Source organism: Ailuropoda melanoleuca, chromosome 7, assembly GCF_002007445.2.
Source record: "Ailuropoda melanoleuca isolate Jingjing chromosome 7, ASM200744v2, whole genome shotgun sequence".
In the NCBI taxonomy this organism is placed as follows: domain Eukaryota; kingdom Metazoa; phylum Chordata; class Mammalia; order Carnivora; family Ursidae; genus Ailuropoda; species Ailuropoda melanoleuca.
Genome location: NC_048224.1, coordinates 139796895 through 139808950, shown reverse-complemented (window position 1 = coordinate 139808950; position 12056 = coordinate 139796895). Strand labels below are relative to the sequence as shown.

General features: G+C 53.0%; 1 long non-coding RNA gene across 1 annotated transcript; it reads left to right on the top strand.

Moving 5' to 3' along the window:
• Positions 1 to 1942: 1942 nt before the first annotated feature.
• Positions 1943 to 3354, top strand: LOC117803137. The gene is made up of 3 exons (XR_004626832.1): positions 1943 to 2238; positions 2445 to 2626; positions 2801 to 3354. It is a non-coding gene; the product is annotated as an uncharacterized LOC117803137 (long non-coding RNA).
• Positions 3355 to 12056: the final 8702 nt, after the last annotated feature.

Sequence of the window (12056 nt, the reverse complement as noted above, 5' to 3'; positions counted from 1 at the left end):
TGTCATGATGAATGCTGCACTTCAGGGGGTGTAGACAGATAGTTTTTACAGTGAACAGCGTTGCTCCATTGGGGAAAAAGCCGGATTTCTACTGCACGCCATACACCCTGACACACTCCAGGTGGGATCACACACATGTGAAAAATGAAACTGAAATCTTTGCCTGGCCGTACAAAATATACTAGGACAAAAAACATTGAATTTGTTTCACAATCAGAGAAAAAAAATGTGCTGAGACCCAGAGTCCGCTCAAGATCGCTCCCATATAGCAGTCCCCCTTTCCTGAACAGTCTGTCGGGGTTTACTAGCTAGACGGGAAGCCCACGTCCACACGGTGTAGAATGTGATGGTTTGTCCCGTGGCCTCCGGGCCGCCAGCTCCACAATTTGGACCAGGCATGCAATCACACTCACGCCCACTGCTCTCACGTCCACTCCCGCCCCGGTCACCTCCAACCTCTCTGCCACTTGAGACGAGTGTGCGTTTTCTGGAATGCTGGGTGAACGGAGCCCTCAAGTGTGCACTCTGAGGTGCCCCTCACTCGGCAGAATGACTGAGCTGTGTCCGTGTTTGCGCATCATCAGCTGGCCCCTTGGTGTTCCCGAACGACACCCATGTGTTCCTGCACTCGGCTGCCGGTAGACGGCGGGCATGTCTGCGCTTTGGGCCATGATACGAGCCATGCGCCAGTCACTGTGTGTACAGACCTTTGCTCTCGAACCGTCCACTGCTTCACATTTGAAAGGAACCGCCAAAGCGTATTTCAAGGGGCTGCACAGTTCTGCATTCCCATGGTGACCTGTGGGGATTCCGATTTCTCCGCATCCCCAATACGTGCGGTGGCCCTAGCTGCTGCTGCCCCCTCGGTGAGCGTGGAGCCGTGGCCCCGTGCTTTCCGTGCACATCTCCCCAAGACGAACGTGGCCAGCCATTTACAGCACTTCTCTGGTGAGATGCCTAGTCCGATCCTTTGCCCAGTTTCTAAACGGGCTAACTTGTCTCTTTATTATTGAGTTCTCAGAGCACCTTACATATTCTGGGTGCAAGTTCTTTACCAGACATACGATTTGCAAGTATTTTCTTCCTGTCCGTGACTTGTCCTTCCATTGTCTTGTCCGCACCCTTTGAAGAGCAGAAGTCCTTAATATTGATTATGCTCAATTTATCATGTTTTCTTTTACAGATCACGCCTTCCGTGTCACGCCTAAGAACTCCTTGCCTTACCTTACATAAAAAGTTTGAAAACAATGTTGAATTACAAAAAGGAATAGGAACAAAGAGACAAGACAGATGACTGACTGGATCAAAATATTCGGATTCATATCATAAAGTGCTAATTTGTCTAGTAGATAAAGAACTTCCCCAAATCAATGAACAAAAGCCCGGCCATCTAATAGAATAAATGGCCACAGAGAAGGGCAGACAGTTCATAGAAAATGAAGTACGAAGGCCTCTTCCACGTAAAACTACCAGCTTTGCTCCTATGAGAGACAGAAGAGAACGACAGTGAGACAGCATCGTCTCCGTCTCGGGTTGGCAAAGAGCAGCAGGTAGGGTGATGGCTGGGGAGGATGTCGGCCGTGGGCGATGTCGCTCTCTGCCCGGAGTGCGAGTCGGTACAGAACCCACACGGGCGATTCACCACTTCCTACAAACAATGCATATACCTTCTGACCCCGAAATCTCATTTCAGGAAACTTGTCTATTACAAACACTGACTCGCGTGCAAAATACATGTGTTTGAAGACGTGCATTGTGCACTGTACGTCATGTAAACTACGGACAATAATCAGTCAGCAGCACCCGCTGGCACTGATGGTACGCGTACACACGACGACACACGGCTGGGGGCTCCTCCTGCCCCCCCGCTTGCGGCTCAGTGTTGAGTGTGCTGTTCCCAGCTCCCACCCCGACATATAAAAGAGGAAGTGGCAGGACTTCACGCACTGCTGAACCGAGAACTTCCTCCTCAGCAGGTGCTCTCCGGTGTCTCCTCAACTGTGTGTGTGTTGCTCACTCAGAAACAACACGAAACAAAACGAATAAGGAGAGAAAGAGACGCAATGGACATCGGCACTGAGGCAGCCCCTTCGTGGAGGACTAGCTCATGGACGAATTCAGCGAATGGACAAGTTATTCAGCAGCTATGGAGGCCGGGCAACTTCTCTGGAGTCTTGTAGCAACTCTGAAACGAGCGTCTATTCCTCCGTGTGTCTCCAGAAGCCCAGGCTCAGAGAGGTAAAGCACTGGTCCCAGGGGGCACAGGCAGGCCGAGCTCAGCGTGGCCCCCACGGACACGCTCCCGGGAAGCGTTGCTCCAAGCATGGAGCCTCAGGGGGCACGGAGCAAGCTTTCTTTGCATTTCCTTCCCTCATGCCTCCTGCAGACTTGCCCTACCGATCGCTCAGTGGTGGACGGCGTCTCCCAACCTTCCTATCTCATAGGTCGCAACCAGGAGAGGGGTCTCCCACTCCCTGTAAATACACCAGAAGGTGCTGTGACCAACCTCCCAAACCATTAATTCCAAATGCAATCCGCCTAAAATCCTCCCAGAGCTAAAGAAACGGAGGCGGAGTCCTTGTGCTGAATGCGTGCGGCCTTGTGCTGAATGCATGCAGCCCAACAGGTGAGGAGCTCCCCAGAAAGGCTGTGCGTTTGCTGGGTGTCACATGGAGCTTTGGTTTCAGGGCTTGTTTATTTTGGGGGATTTGTGACAATGAAATCTTTTGATTTCACTCTTTATGCCCTGGCTCATGCAGAGATTACAAGAAATCTCCTTGCTATTCGTTATCTAAATTAGCAGGTAGTAGACGGCATGAAGGAAGATACTGCCCGCCCGCAGGCAAAGGACAATGGCACCCAGAGTCTGCCCCACGCTCCGCCGGGCCCCCCGACTCGCCCCAAGAAGCCGTCTGCGATCAGAGGGCGCAGCGGAGGGCGGGCACCATCTTCTGGCTACTTGGATTCCTCCCTTCCCAGCAGGGATTGCGGGAGCCCAGGAGGGCACGTCTGCCCAGATTCCTTGTTCTCCCCATCAGTGAAGAACCTCTGCCCCCTGGAAACTTGTGTTCTGCCGGGGAACCTGCAGCCGCACTGCACGGCCGGCCCCTCCTGACCCCTCGCGGTGGGGATCAGCCCGCCCACTGACGTGCAGCTCCAGCCCTCGCCCCGCCCCAGCCCCCCACCCAGGAGCACCCCACGCGCCCCTTCCTCCCGCACCCCCACCCGTGTCACCGGGCCCCGTCCCAAGTAATTATGCCGCACATGAATCATTTTTTAATGTTTGGTTTAATACATACAGATTCTTTAAACAATAAAAAAAAATCAGCAAACAGCATCACAATCTGGAAATCTCTTTCTTAACATAGAAAACGGTTTCTTAATGGCACAGGGGGAGAACTCAACAGCAAGCCTGACAACATAATTAGAAGATTGTTACCGGGGAGGGAGAAGCATTCTTTACACCGCACTCACTGCTCTCAATAAGATTATTCCCCCTGAATAGCTAATCAGCTCTCTCCGGCTTCCCAAATCCGTGCGCGTCAAGTCGCTCGCTTCTTCCCACTTGCTAAATGGCAAACAGTGACACCTCGGAAGGGGAGACGTAAAGTGTTAACTGAATGTGAGCAAACAGCGCGATGGCGGCTGCGGATCCACAGATCCCCGCAGATTAGCGGCAATTTAGGAAGATGGCACTGTCACACCTGGGTTGACAGGGGCTGACACGGTTTGTTGATCTCTGCTCCCGTCTCAAATTTGAGTGTCACATTTCAGCAGAAATGAGAGGAATACAAAAAAATAAAAACATAAAAAAATAAACCCCTTCAGGACTCAGCACTGGCTTCACAGCAAGTGTTTACGGCGGGCGCTGGGAACAAAAGACCGCGAGGTGCGGGCACACGGGCAACCGGCCTCGGACGGGCCTCTCCCTCTGGCCCCCAGCCCCACAGCCCCCGCCCCGGGCCACGTCGGGAGGGGAAGGGAGAGAGTGCAGAACAGAGGGTCGGTGGGCCGAATGCTGTCCTGGGCCAACTGCGCTCTTCAGGCCCCGCTCACAGCCATTTCCCTGCTCCGGGGACGGCACTGCCGCCGTCTCCAGCTGCCTCTAGAGCCTTCTTTTCAAGATGCAGGGCCCGGCACAGGGGTCGTCTGCAAAGCTCTGCAGGCGGGTAAGAAGGCCTTGGGCAGGGGGGCGGGGCTGAAGCCAGGCCCGCCTGAGGCTAGACACGCACTGCAATGGGCCGCATGGGGGGTGGCAGGTGAGGCAGGACCAGCTCCCAGCGCCACTGGGGCCCGCGGAGGGTAAAGGAGGACAGAGGCCCTCTCTGCTGTCCATGCTGCTCAGAGCTGTCAGCCTATTAAGAACATAGACTCTAGCTCTCTCCAGCTCAATGAAAACTTGGAAATTCATCATCCCACGGCTCGCTGTCTGTTTCAGGGCTGAGGAGATGCTGGGCAGGATGTCCTGCGTTCCGCCCTCAGCCAGGCAGGGTGGAGGCAGAGCCAAGGCCAGGTGTCCCCAGCACCAGCCCTGGTCCACACGGAGGGCCCACGGGAGCCCAACTGAGCCATGCTGATGTTTCAAGCTGGAGAGGCAGAGGACGTGCAGGCCTCGGGCTGGAGCGTGGGGGACACGGACAGCCTGCACCCTCACCCCCACCCCTCCCCACCTGATCTGAGCATCTCTCTGGGTAAAGGCACCAGTAAGTTTCCTTTCCTTGGGAAACAGCCAGGCTGCTCATGTTCCTGTTTCTGGAAGATGGACAGGCAGCTGGTGTCCCCAGGTTTTCTTTCCCAGAGCGGGGGCCCACGCTCCCTCCAGGTGGCTGTCCGTTCAAGGCCCCATCTTGCCTCAGGTGTTCTTAGGTGCCCGGCTGCCACTGAGGGAGGCAAGCTGGAAGTAGGAATCACCATGTGGGCTGACCGCGTCTGTCGGGCTCACCGTGCTCAGGCTGGCCTCGGGCCACAGGGACACGTGCGTAGTTAGTGCTGTCCACTGCTGCCCACTGCGAGCGCCCGTGCTGGCAGACGGGCTGCGCTCAAATTTCCTTCCTGAAGGTGCTCAGGGAGGCCCTGAGCCCCAGCCTGCATCTCCCCTTGGGGGCTGGGAGCCGTTCTTCGGGGATTTTTATGTGATGCCAGGCAACCTTTCCAGGTGGTGTTTGTATCTACTCTGACTGCAGTTTCAGGCCTGTCCCAGTGCGGTTCAGTAGGGACCCACAACAGACACGCCTTGACATGCTTGTTTCAGACAGGCTAGGTTCAGTAATGCTGCTGTGACAGCCAGCACCAAAGCCTCAGCAGTCTAAGACAATTAACCTCACTTCTCAGCATTTCTTGGCTCAAGCTGTGGGTCGAGGATGCCCTGCAGGGCTGTCCTTCGTGTGCTGGCTCCACATTCCGGAAGCTTCTATCTTACACCACCTCCGTATCAGCCAATACTTCCACAATCATGGGGGAAATGGAGCGTAGAGACTCCACCACTCTTCAACATGTCCACTCAGAAGTGACATGTGTCCACGTTCCTCGTCACCTGGCCAAGCCTCACCTCCCAGAGAAATGCAGGTCTTCTGTGTGTCCAGGAGGGAAGGAGCCACGCTAACATCAATGCCGTGTTTCAATGAAATACTTCCTGGGTGTGCACGGGATGGAAGGTCCCAAGTGTGGTTGGGAGTGTGAGGCGTGTGCACATCTCTGCACCTTCATCCAGAGGTTATTTATGGAGTGCGTGCCAGGTCCCCGTGTGTAAAGCCCTCCTCTCTTGTCAACCCTCTCCGTGCCTACAGACCCACAGCCAGAAGAGCAGACAAAATCCATGGCCCCTATGTGAGAGCAGAGAGGAGGCTGGACCGAATCTTACTAGGACGTGGCGGATGGACTCTCGTGCAGAATAAACTTACATTCCAGGCTCTGGACACACTATCGGGCTGCTCCCCACGTGTCCCAGGGGAAAAAGCAGTTCATCTGCAGTGGATTTTTCATTTGCTCACTGGTGTTAGAACAAGCCGCAGGAGCATCTTCTCACTCCACGGTTGTGTTTTGGCCACGGTTTGCCTTCCTGCGTTCTCACGTTCATGAATAAACACAAATCTCCTGGTGTTTTCCGCAGTTTCACCTTTCAAGGAAGGGCCCTGCACAGACTGTCGCTTTCCCTACACCTCTAGGGTTTCCCCACCATATTCCTTATAGTTCTGCACAGATCCTCCCTCTTGCATCAAGGTCCGTCTCCCCGTTCCCAGCTGAGCTGGCCATGACAAGTGAGGGCCACTGTCCCTGCAGGAGTCTTATCTCCACTCTCTGACCACACACCACACGTGACAGCCCTCCATACTAGCTGCATGCCTGGCTTTCCCTGTCATTGACTCTCTTTTCTCCCCTTTGTGGCTTGTCTGGGACTCCTCTGATGTCAGGGCCACGGTCTTCCTTTGACTCAACTTCACCTTCTCCCATTCCTGGCCACAGCCTTTTGCTCGATTCCAGCATGTTCTTGGGCTGTTCTCAGTGGTTTGAAAAGCCTCCAATTTCATAGAGAGGAGAATCTTCTGTTCTAATTCAATGTCTACTTCTAATCACATCCTACATGAAGGCTGCAGAGAGTGCCCTCAGCGTAATCGATGCAAATTAAACATCCTCACCCATCTGGAAAGTCCAAGAAACATCCTTTCGTTCTTTTTGGAGGTTACCTTCTTTCGTGAAATAAAGGCCTGTGCTAGGATCAGATGATTTTCATCTGTTTTGAGTCACAGGGAAGGGAGGACGCCAGGCTGAAGTCTGAAGTGACAGCCATGGCTCTGGAAATCACATGGAGGCAGACCTGGTCTCCATCTGACAGGTGACACTGTCTTTCCCACCACGCCCCCCCACTCATACCCCTCGGGCATCACTGCCCTCCATGCTAACTAAAGTCAGACTTCTCATTGGAGGGAGAAGCCACCAGGTTATCAGATTATACTTGAAAGTATGTAAGAAAAATGTGTCTTGCCTTATGTGACAAGGCATGACCAAGAAGATGGTTCTAACTGGTCTCCCTATATCTGACCCAAATGTAAAGGAATACAAACTTTTCAACTTAGAGCCAACCAGCTGAACCCCAAGCACGCGCTGGTGAATCAGCCCCTCAGAGCGCGAGAATTCAAACTCCGACCCGCGGGCTGAGGGAAAGGCGATGACGCACCGCAGTCGGCGGTAACTATTGGCTTCAGATTTTAACAGATTACAGGTGGTGAGGTCATCACTGCTCCTCCATACAGGTTGTCGAGAAAATAAAGTGGTGTGACAAGTCTTCAGTTTCTGTTTATTTTGACTTTTGCGGTATGAACATTGACCTCAGTAAGAAGAGGCGGCCCACAGGCCAGAGAGGGCCCACACCCTTATTCCTCCATCCATGGCGGCGAAAGGCAGCTGGACGGCGGGCTGAACCCATCTACGGTGACCTGCTCATCCGGGAAGACACCATCCATTCAGATTACCAACATTCTGCTCAGCCCCAAACCGATCAACTAAGTGGTCCTCCGTAGATACGGCACTGTGCCTCCGTGGCACACCTGCCAGAAACGTGTTCCTCCATCAAAGAGGACCGTGCGACAGCTAAATGTACAGCCCACTCCCCAATGACGTCACCAGCAAAACTGCAATGGGTGGGAGAACGTGCCCGTGAACTCGAGTACATAGAGATGATCGCTGTGTCCCAAGGACAACATCACAAGATTCCAGACGGAGAAGTGTGCGTTTCATTTTCCAGTCCAGAGTGCAGAGAAAGTATCCAGCAGAAAAGGCCCAGTGTCAGCCTCAGAGACCAGAAGACGGCGGTCAGTTCTCAGGGGACAACCCACTGTGTAAACTTGGACAACCGTGCTCATTTCTCTGCCCTCAGACACCAACACGACCAAGCACCCTGAGAGGAAGGCAGGGAAGGAATGACTGGACGGGACGTCAGACAAGGCATGATAACAGGCACCTTCTCCACGGCCCGGGAGGGATTCTTCTCATAACCTCAAGTGATGTAATGAGGACAAATAAGGAACCTGCACAATCCACCAACCGGATAATCTGCCCTCTAGACGGCTAAGGCTGACTAATCTGCAAGTTAATTGTTAGGCAGGAAATATTTGTCTGCTGTGAGAGTAGCTCGGTTACAACACAAAGGCTGGCTTGATTCTGTGCACTTAACACAAATCACCAGGGAAAATGCATCTCATCAACTGGCTTCTCCAATTTTAATCAATTGCTTATTATTTCCCTCCACACTAACGTATTTCCATGATTTCTGCCATGGGAAATAATCACGAAATACTCCAGTGAGTGAGGCCTGGCAGGGGAAGAAGGCTTTGTCGTTGACCCTGTGCAGACAGGCCGCTGGAGGACCGTGGAGGACGTGCTTTCCTGGCCCCTGGCCCCACGCCCACCAGCAGCATGAGGTGTGGGGGACGCATTAGAGCTCAGTTAAGAGTAGCCTCTCCATCAAATTCTATGGAAGTCATTAGCCGGGTGAAGGAAGTACAACTTCCGAGTTCTTAATCAATTCTTGTGCCATAGAAACAGAGTGTTACAAACCCACGAGGATGGAATGTGGGTGTTGCTCCCTTGCCAGGCCACTGCACCCCTTTCTCCAGCCTCACGGAAGTCCACGGTTGGGCCACTCGCCAGAGAGCTGGGAGCACAGTCACGCCAGGCAGGGCGACTGTGCCCCTGCGCTTCTGATCCCCAGACTAGTTTTCCATCGTTCTGTGCCGAAGACCCGAGTCTGGGGCCTTAGCCACTTTAGGCTGAGCTATGGAGAACAGAACAGGAAGAACCTCCTAGAAGTGTGTTGGGGAGACTGAGGCACAGGGGTGCAGCCATTCCGGGAGAGCGTGCCTTCATCAGCCTGTGTTCCCTGCACATGGGCCGTGTGGTTCGTGGGTGACCACAAGGCCCTGTCAAAAACAGTGACCTCTCCCACGTCCTTTCAGGCTCCTGATACTCTGTCATCAGCGATCCACAGCTTTGACTTAGTAGGATTTTGTCCCTGTTAAAGCCTCAAACTTCTCTTCCCCTGAGGAGAGTCATTAACACATGAACCTCAAAGGTTTTCGGGATCTTCCTGAAAGGTAGACTTCCTTAGGGGAAAAGAAAGACAAAGCAAAAAGTCTAGGTCCCTCGGAGGAGGGAGTGGAGGTGAGGAGGAGGGGACATGCTGGCCCCCAAAGGGTGACGAGGAAGTAAGAGTGAAGAGGAGCGTGGGCGGCCTCCGGGCGAGCGCGCTCAGGGATGTGCCCTGTTCCTGAACAGCAGGCGTCTGAGGGGGTGCCGTCGAGGACTCGCACCCGCCCCCCAAGCCCCCGCAGGAGCTCGGCCTGTGCTGTGGTGGCTCCGAGCGTGTGGGGCCAGCCACCCCCAGGCTCTGCCATGTCCTGGGCAGCCTCCAAGCGCGGCTCTGAGCCCAGGTCAGCTCACCAACCCTGTTCCGTCTTTCTAGCTCTCTCCGGGTGGGTCCAGCGCCCACCCAGTGCCCTGGGCTCTCGGCCCCACCTCTCTCCTCCGCGTCCGTCAGCCCTGGGCCGGGCCTCCTTGTTTTGGCACCCACCCCCCAGCACCCACTACTGTACAGACTGTCAGCATTTGTGGAGCTGCACGACTGCATTCACAGAGAAAATTGACGGCTGGGGACGCCGACTGAATGTTCCGCAGTAAAAAATAATTATTAACTTTACGGTCAGGTACATGGCCAATACAACTAAATAATAATTACCTCATTTGTATGACTATCACAATTAAAGGATAAACTCTGCATCAGCAAATGGAGTGTTTCTGGCCAACATCAGTTTGGGGCCACGACGGCCCTGAGCACGTTCACTGAGCATCCCAGGCGTGGGTCTGGGCCAGAGCCGCCAATGCTGCTTCCCACGACGGCTGTGCAGGGACCCCGAAGGAGCAGGACTCCGACATCCCGACTCCGGAGCTCCTTTGGTGTCCTGACACGGCTGACGGACAGGCTGGCACCTGCCCCCCGACCCCGCGTGGATGGGGTGAGGTCACCTGGGTGACGCGCTTGAGGCAGCGCTGCCATCAGTGTCTGAGGCACAAGCTGGTGGGCGAAATGTGTGTCTCACAGCTCTGGAGCCAGAAGTCCAAAATCAGGGCGTCCGCGGATCCTCTGGAGGAGGATTCTTCCCCGCCTTCTAGCTCCTGGTGTGGACCAGCCATCCCGCTGTCCTAGGCTGGCAGACGTGGCTCTCCTGCCAAGTGGCCGTCTACACACTGTCCTCTGTGTGAGCCTGTCTTTGCGTCCAAATGAGACACCAGTCAGACTGGTCATACTAATGACTTGCTCTTCACTCGATTACTTTTTTTTTTTTTAAAGATTTACTTATTTATTATTTTAGAGAGAGACAGCACAAGCAGGGGGAGCGACAGAGGGAGAGGGAGAAGCAGGCTCCACACTGAGCAGGGAGCCTGACGCGGGGCTCGATCTTATGACCCTGAGATCATGACCTGAGCCCAAATCAAGAGTCGGACGCTCAACGGACTGCGCCACCCAGAGCCCCACCCACTTGTTTACTTCTGGAATGACCCTATTTCCAAGTAAGGTCTTATCCCAGGTCCTGGGGTCAGGACTTGAGCATATCTTTGGGAGGGAACCATTTCAGCCCATGACCGACATTACTGTGCTCTCCCCTCCCAGCCTGGCCTCTCTGGCCGTGTGCCTCAAGGTCCGAGGAGATCAGGTGTTCTCAGACCCTTCGCTCTAAAGATCCCTTTACACTATTAAAAATCATGGAAAAGCAAGAAGACTTTTTGCTTCTGTGGGTCAATTTACTGATAATTACCATGTTAGAAATTCAAGGTGTGAAAATGTTAACATATTTATTTCAATTAAAAAAAAACTATAACAAACCCATTATATATTAATTCAAGTCACATATTTTTATGAAAATAAGTATATTTTCTAAAAAATATCAGTGAGAAGAGTGGCATTATTTTATGCACATTTCCTTGATGTCTTGGGCAATGAAGACAGCTAGGTTCTCATCCACCTTCTGCCTTCAGTCTGTTGCTATGTGTTGTTCTGGTTGAAATTTTAGACAAAAACCCAGCCTAACACAGAAGGGAGGAGTGTCTTAATGGCCTTTTCAGATAGCTGTGGGTATGTTTCTTTGCTACCCCACCAAAACACAGCAAGCGGCACTGTCTTCTGGATTAGCTGTGGAATCTGGGGCCCTAGAAATAAACTTTTTATGCTACCACAGGGGGACGCATTGGTCTGTTTTGCCCTTTGAATGCATGATTTCGTACCGTCAGGCACCGTCATTTAGAAATGACTGGTTCACCAGCTGTGCAGATCTTCCAAATGCTGATAAATTGTATTAGACATTTTTTTAAAAAATCACATTTGTTAATATCACCACATCTCAGGAGAAACGTCTTTAAGTGTTGGGGCATTCAAGCTCACAGGAGCAGGCGTGAGTTTTCCAGAATTCTAACTTTCACCTGAACATTCAGACTTCATTACTGACAACAAATGCTGCCACGGACTGTCTTTGAAGTGACGTATTTGCGAAAATGTCTCCTCAGTGCCCGAGTCTGAACCACTAGTGACGGTCTGTTAAACATCCCTCCAAGCAAAGATGATGTTCGAAGAAAGTTCCAGCTGCAAGCTGAGCCATCACAGAGTGCTTTTCCTTGAGACAGCCATCGTCACACTTCTGCAGCAGAAACAGGTCCAAAAAAACACGTGCTCATGGTTCAAGATTTAGTAAGGTGAGGGGGCGCCTGGGTGGCTCAGTCGTTAAGCGTCTGCCTTCGGCTCAGGGCGTGATCCCGGCATTCTGGGATCGAGCCCTGCATCAGGCTCCTCTGCTGGGAGCCTGCTTCTTCCCCTCCTACTCCCCCTGCTTGTCTCTCTCTCACTGGCTGTCTTTGTGTCAAATAAATAAATAAAATCTTAAAAAAAAATTTAGTAAGGTGAAGCTTTTTACTGCTCTACCCAGAACATTTGTCAATGGAGCTGGCTTTCCTCACTGCCAGTGCGTGGTGGTGAAGACGACGGGGCTCCTGGTGCGGTGGGTCCTCACTAG